We start from the raw sequence: 6,692 nt of genomic DNA, 5'->3' as shown, positions 1-6,692 counted from the left end.
TATCCCTTACTGGAATATCCGCAGCCTTTCCACTGCCTTCTGGGTTCTGACATCCTGACTTCCTTTAGGACCCAGCCAGTCCTGGACACCCTCCCCACAGTACTCTACATTGTTATAATTTACTCGGTCTGCCTGCTCCCCATCAGCCTGATCTATCCAAAGGCAGGGTCTGAGTATTTCATCTCCCTTCCCCATCTGCCAGTACAGAGAGGATGCCTAGGTACTTCAAAGCCGGACTGCAGGACTCCTTTGGAAAGCCAGTGAACGAGGGGGCGTGGTCGGAGGCCGGCTTTGTGGGGGAGGGCGTGGTCGGAGGCGGGGCCTTGGTGCTCCGCAGCGCGCCTGCGCAGGAAGGTGCGTTAAGATGGACGTCGCTGGAATGGACGTCTGCGTGGCGACGGTGAGCAAGAGGTGCCCGAAGGTGGCTCTGGAGAGGAGGTTATGGCCTTCTCCTTCCCAACGTTGAAGACTATCCCCGTACTACCCGACGTCCGTCCCCCTCTGTGTCCTTTTCAGTACCTGCCCGTCCCCGGACTGTAGTAAATCGTTCTCCCAGTCCTCCTCGCGGTTACTTCCCTCCCCTCTACTTGAATCTACGGGTTTTCCAGACACGCTGGGGCAGTGGTTCTCAGCCTTGGCTGCACATTAGAATCACCTGGGAATCTGTTTAAAATCCTGATTTCTGGGCCTCATCCTCCGGAAAGTCTGTTTCTTTGGTATGGGGTGGGGCCACAACATTAGTAACAAAGAAACAGAATTTCCGGAGGAGGAGGCCCAGAAATCAGGATTTTAAACAGATTCCCAGGTGATTCTAATGTGCAGCCAAGGCTGAGAACCACTGGTCTAGGGGAAATGTATCTCTCCAGATGCCTAGCAAATGGGATCTTTATCCCACATATGCCGCCCACGGGGCATCCATTTATCCAGTCACCTCACAGACCCGGCCCCCGGCTAAGAAGGCACATTAACTCGGGGAGTTTAGCCTGCTTCTCCAGCACTGTCCAAATCCTCTGAGAAGGCATAAATCTGATACCATATTTGACTTGAAAGTGGCACATGTGTTGTAATTTCTTTCTCATAGGGCAGGGGACCTACTTCATAGGAAAAGTCAAACTCTGGCTACTCATGGTTAATAGGCTTGCAGATTTGACTTAGTAGCCAATTTTTAAAAAATAGATAATCACGTCTTAAAATGCAGATTTTCAGCTTTCTGAAAAAATTGAAGGATCTGTTAACTCTTAGCTCACATTCTCACAAAGTGACAGGTGGTTGGAGCTGAGAAGCAACTGGTAAGTTAGTTTACTGCAGCTCATTATAGACTCCATTGCTCCTTATTTTCTGATTTGTACTAAGCTTTACAATTATTTGCCTGTTACTGGTAGGCATTTGCGTTTGTGACCCCTGATGTAGGACTTAATTTCTGAATCGATACTTTGAGCTCTTGATGGAAACTGATATACAAAGAGGCTGGAGTTGTGTTTAGGTTGTCCTTTGGTTTCTGTAATGCTCTGATTAGGACCAGAGATCATCCTAGTCACTAAAACCCAAGGTGAAATCTGAACTAAAGTCGTTTTTATTTATTTATTTTTTTAATTTTTTTTTTTTTACAGAGAGGAAGGGAGAGGGATAGAGAGTTAGAAACATCGATCAGCTGCCTCCTGCAAACCCCCTACTGGGGATGTGCCCGCAACCAAGGTACATGCCCTTGACCGGAATCGAACCTGGGACCCTTCAGTCCGCAGGCCGACGCTCTATCCACTGAGCCAAACTGGTTAGGGCCGTTTGTTTTTAAGTAAGAGAATTCAACCAAAATATCTGTAGGTTGTTCCCTGGTACATTTGATCTTGAAGAAATCCACCATGTTAACTCCTCTCTGATGAGGTCAGGGCAAAGTATTGTTCCTTTTTGAATACTTGGTTATAAAAAGAGCTGGGCTCTGGTCTGTTCTGAAAGTGATGTCTCAGCGGTGCTGTCTCTGTGCCCAAACACACAGATGGTAACCCTCTTCTCTGAGGGAATAGCAGGTCTCCTGATGTCAAGAGTGGGAGTGTTCTGCAGGTTGTATCTAATCAGAAGTAGAACAGGACCTTTCACAGTGGATTTTTAAAGAAGCAAAAATCATTTCTTTGAGCATAAGTGTATGACCCACCTACTCATTGTGATTATTTAGGTTAGCTCCCTGAATGAATCTGCCATACCCAGAAGCAGAATGGTAAAGCTGAAGAAATAACACGGAATAGTGGAGGTGGCATAATACTGTGAATACTGACCTCAGCTCTGCTACATACTAGTCAGGGATCCTTGATCGTTAATTTCTCAGAGGCTGTTTTGTGCATCTAGTAAATAGAGCAATAATTCCTGCCATGTTTACCTCAGAGGGATCAAATGGGCTCATTAAATGTGAAAGCACTTTGAAAACTACATTTTCTCTAAGTGTATAAGGCATTATTATTATTAATGACATTCTGGGTGCTGATTAACTTTCAAGGTGTTTGTCTTGCTGCTTCCAGGTTCAAAATCAAGGAATATTTTGCTGAGTACATCCTATGTTCCAGGTGCTCATCTAGGCATGGAGCCTAGCATTGAACAAAACAAAAACCCCTGTATAAATTTAGGAGTGAGTCATCAGCATATTGAGTGTCTACTAAGTACCCAATGCAGTATAATAGCATGGTATAGTAGGAAGAATCTAGATTATGGATTTAAGTCTGCCTCTAATATAGCTGTGAGAGACTCCCTGTGTGAGACTGAACTTCCCCATCTGTAAAATAAAGAGGTTATACAGGGTAAACTCTAAGGTTCATTCCAGATAAAATGCGTTTCTTTAGAGATTCTAATTGCTAAAGTTCCTTACCCATAAGGAGTTAGTGTACTGCTGGGATGATCAGACTAACAAAACTGAACAGTGATAGAACTTCAAGGACAACAGAGTGCTAATGTCACACTAGCTTCAGCACAATGGTGTTTACAACAGGATTTCTCTGTAGGTAATGGAGCATATAAAAAGATTTCCTGGACGACCAGGTAGACCCAGATGGCTGGGAAGCCTTGGATTAGAGGAAAGGAAGGAGACTCTATTGTAGATATTGGAAATTGAATTAATTGAAGTGCAAAGGAGAAGGACATGCCATTCAGTGTTGTCCTAGTATCTAAGGCAGAATCCTTGCAGAAAAACGATTGCATTCAAATATGTTTAACTGAAGAGAGTTTAACCAAAGGGCTATTTACAGAGGTATAGTCAGTATTAAAAATAACTAGAATGGAATGGTGAAACACAACAGTGGCAAATCAGTAGCACTCCTCAGCCTGAAGGGAAAGAGGAGAGAGTGTTGTTACCCAGAGCCTAGCTAGAGCTATAGTCCGAAAGAGCTATGGCCATAAGTGCTAAGCAGCCACTGTAAGAATTTAACAAGGCAGAGATGGAGAAAAACAAATGCCCTAACCTTTCTTCCTGTCCTCCAGTCTTCAGCTAGTACTTCCCATTGGTAAAACCCAACAGAAGCCCAGGGACAAGGTAGTCTGGGTGATGTAATTCATAGAGGTCAGCTTCCCAGAATAGCACAGAGGGAGTTAAGCAGGAGGAGACAGCAAACACAATATCAAGGGAAGGAAAAGTCACCACTATGCACTTTTCCCTCTCTGTTTAAATTCAAAATCTACTCTAAGACTTAGTCTCCTTAGCTGTGAAGTGAGGATAGGAAAGCCTTTGTCCCAAGGTGATTGTGAGGATTCTGATATGAGATATGAAGGTGCCCAGCACAAGGCCTGATACATATTAGAGGCTCAATATATTTTAGTCCCTTTCTTCCTTTCTGAACATGCCTAAATGACTCCTTGGCTGAAATACATTTTCCAGTCAAGGTCTCAAAGTGTGGTTGGAACTGAGTTAATGAAGTTAGAATAGTAGGAGGTGAAGTCACAGCATGTAGGTCCCTCTGGCCTATTGTAATGACTGGCTTTTAACAGGAGTAAGGTAAGAAGTCATTGGAAAGTTCTTCAGGATAGTGTGACTTCTGACATCAGGGTTCCTATCATTCACTTGTGTGTTCATTAAAAAATATTTATTTAGAACATACCACATGCTAGGCACTGTTTTAGGTACTGGAGATGCATTGATATATAGTTCCTACCCTTGAAGACAATGTGGTCTTATGAAGGAGACAGACAATTTCAATTTCAGATATAAATGTTAAGATAGGAGTAAACATAGATTGTACCATGGGAGCTCATAGTAAGGACACCTGACGCATCCTTAAAAGGCATCCGAGCCCTAACTGGTTTGGCTCAGTGGATAGAGCGTCGGCCTGCGGACTGAAGGGTCCCGGGTTCGATTCCGGTCAGGGGCATGTACCTTGGTTGCGGGCACATCCCTAGTGGGAGGTGTGCAGGAGGCAGCTGATGGGTGTTTCTCGTCGATGTTTCTGGCTCTCTATCCCTCTCCCTTCCTCTCTGTAAAAAATAAAATATTTTTTAAAAAGGCATCTGAAGAAGACAATGTAAGCTTAATATTACCCAATAGCACTTAACCAGGTCTAAACAGAAGGAAATGGAGTTCTAGCATTTGGAGTAGTATGTGCACTTGGAATAAATAAATAAAAAGGTAGTGGTGTGCTGGGAATTACAGGTATTTTATATTTACTGGACAGTTGGCTTTGAGCAGGAGGATGGTGAGCAATATGACTAGTAAAGTAGGCACGGACATGCTCCCAGGAACAAGCTGGAATTACAACTGAAATACAGAAAGGCTTCCTGAATAATCAATGGAAAACTCAACAGGAGAGAACCCTGATACCCAAAGACCAAAGGTGGAGACCACATAGAGACTGGTAGGAGGGCAGAGGCATGAAAGGGCTGGCCGTGCACCCACAGACGGCAACTGAAGTCCCAGAGAGATATCTCAGCTGGGGAGATGAGGCGGGTGCTACTGAGAACTCTGGGATCTAATCCCGAAGCTGGGCTCCCCAGCAGAGAGCACCAAACTGAGGAGGGTACCCACATAACATCTAGCTGTGAAAAGCAGTGGGATACTATCTGCCAGGAAGTGGCAGCTGAAAGTTCGGGCACCCCCTTAAAGGGCCAACACACTAAGCCACCCACCTTGTGCTCTGGCAGAGGGAGGGTGAAGTGGACTGGAGCTGTGAGAGCAGAACCCAGGACTGGGGACTCGGGGAATAGAGCTCAGAAAGCAGACACCCCAAGTTTCCTGAGCTGAGTCATTCCCTCACACAACAGAGGACATCTTTCCCACATAGACATCTGCCTTGCCTGGGAGAAGACAGTGGACACACCCTATTGGAAATCACCTTGCTCTGAGGCCACTTAAGAGATTTTAAGTAACAGCCGCCAGGTAGAAGCAACTGCCCCACCCTGTTAAAAAAAAACACTCGCCATACCTGAGGACGATTGCCTGGGGGCAGTTCAAGTTGGAATCCTATTAGTCTGTAGACAGAGGCAATCTCTGGAGGCTTTGAGTCTTTGCCTGATCCAATTAGAAACATCCTTTAACACTGTCCTGCACTAGAGATTGAGCGGTATAGACTAAGGCAGTGATGGCGAACCTATGACACGCTTGTCAGAGGTGACACGCGAACTCATTTTTTTGGTTGATTTTTCTTTGTTAAATGGCATTTAAATATATAAAATAAATATCAAAAATATAAGTCTTTGTTTTACTATGGTTGCAAATATCAAAAAATTTCTATATGTGACACGGCACCAGAGTTAAGTTAGGGTTTTTCAAAATGCTGACACGCTGAGCTCAAAAGGTTTGCCATCACTGGTATAGAGGATCTACCTAAAACGTCACAAACCCAAACAGACAACCAAAATGAAACAAAAACCCCCAAATGAAAGAACCAGCAAATTCTCCAGAAGAAGAGATAAATGAAGCAGAGATAAGAAATTTATCTGAAACAGAGTTCAAAGTAATGATGTTAAAATGCTCAACAGTATGAAAAAAGATATAGTAACTATGAAAAAAGAACAGTCTGAGATAAAGAATGACATAACACAAATAACACATTGGAAGGAATACTCAGCAGATTAGGGGAAGCTGAGGATCGAATCAGTGAATTAGAAGACAGAGTTGGAAATATCATTCATTTAGAGAACCAAAAAGAAAAAAAATAATTAAAAAACAGGAGGACAGCTTAAGGGAGCTGTGGGACAATGTGAAACATAACAATATTAGAATAGTAGGTGTGTCAGAAGAGGCAGAAAGGGAGAAAGGAATAGAGAAGGTGTTTGAAGAAATAATGGTAGAAAACTTCCCTAACCTGGTAAAGGAAAAAGTCACACAAGTTCAGGAGGCACAGAGAACCCCAAACAAGAAGAACCCAAACAGACTCACACCCAGACACATCATAATTAAAATGCCAAAAATTAAAGACAGAATCTTAAAGGCAGCAAGAGGAAAGAAAACTGTTACCTACAAAGGAGTTCCCATAGGCTGACACCTGACTTCTCATCAGAAACTCTACAGGCCAGAAGGGAATGGCATGAAGTACTCAAGTTAATGGAAAGCAAGGTTCTGAGACCAAGATTACTATAGCCAGCAAGGCTGTCATTCAAAATAGATGATTAAATAAAGAGCTTCCCAGCCAAAAAAGCTAAAGGAGTACATTACCACCAAGCCAGCATTACAAGAAATGCTAAAGAGATTGCTGTAATGAGAAGAAACAGTGAGAAACGTA

General features: G+C 43.5%; 1 protein-coding gene across 1 annotated transcript in view; it reads left to right on the top strand.

Moving 5' to 3' along the window:
• Positions 1 to 353: 353 nt before the first annotated feature.
• Positions 354 to 6,692, top strand: part of LOC102246618 (phospholipid-transporting ATPase FetA) — an 82,954-nt gene continuing 76,615 nt past the window's right edge. The window contains exon 1 of the mRNA XM_005883994.2: positions 354 to 400. The gene's annotated coding sequence lies outside the window, so the exon portion shown is untranslated. The remainder of the gene's footprint in view (positions 401 to 6,692) is intronic.

The sequence above is a fragment of the Myotis brandtii genome, unplaced genomic scaffold, assembly GCF_000412655.1.
Source record: "Myotis brandtii unplaced genomic scaffold, ASM41265v1 scaffold806, whole genome shotgun sequence".
Lineage (NCBI taxonomy): Eukaryota > Metazoa > Chordata > Mammalia > Chiroptera > Vespertilionidae > Myotis > Myotis brandtii.
The sequence above is the reverse complement of the archived record's forward strand: the minus strand, read 5'-3'. Positions and strand labels throughout refer to the sequence as shown.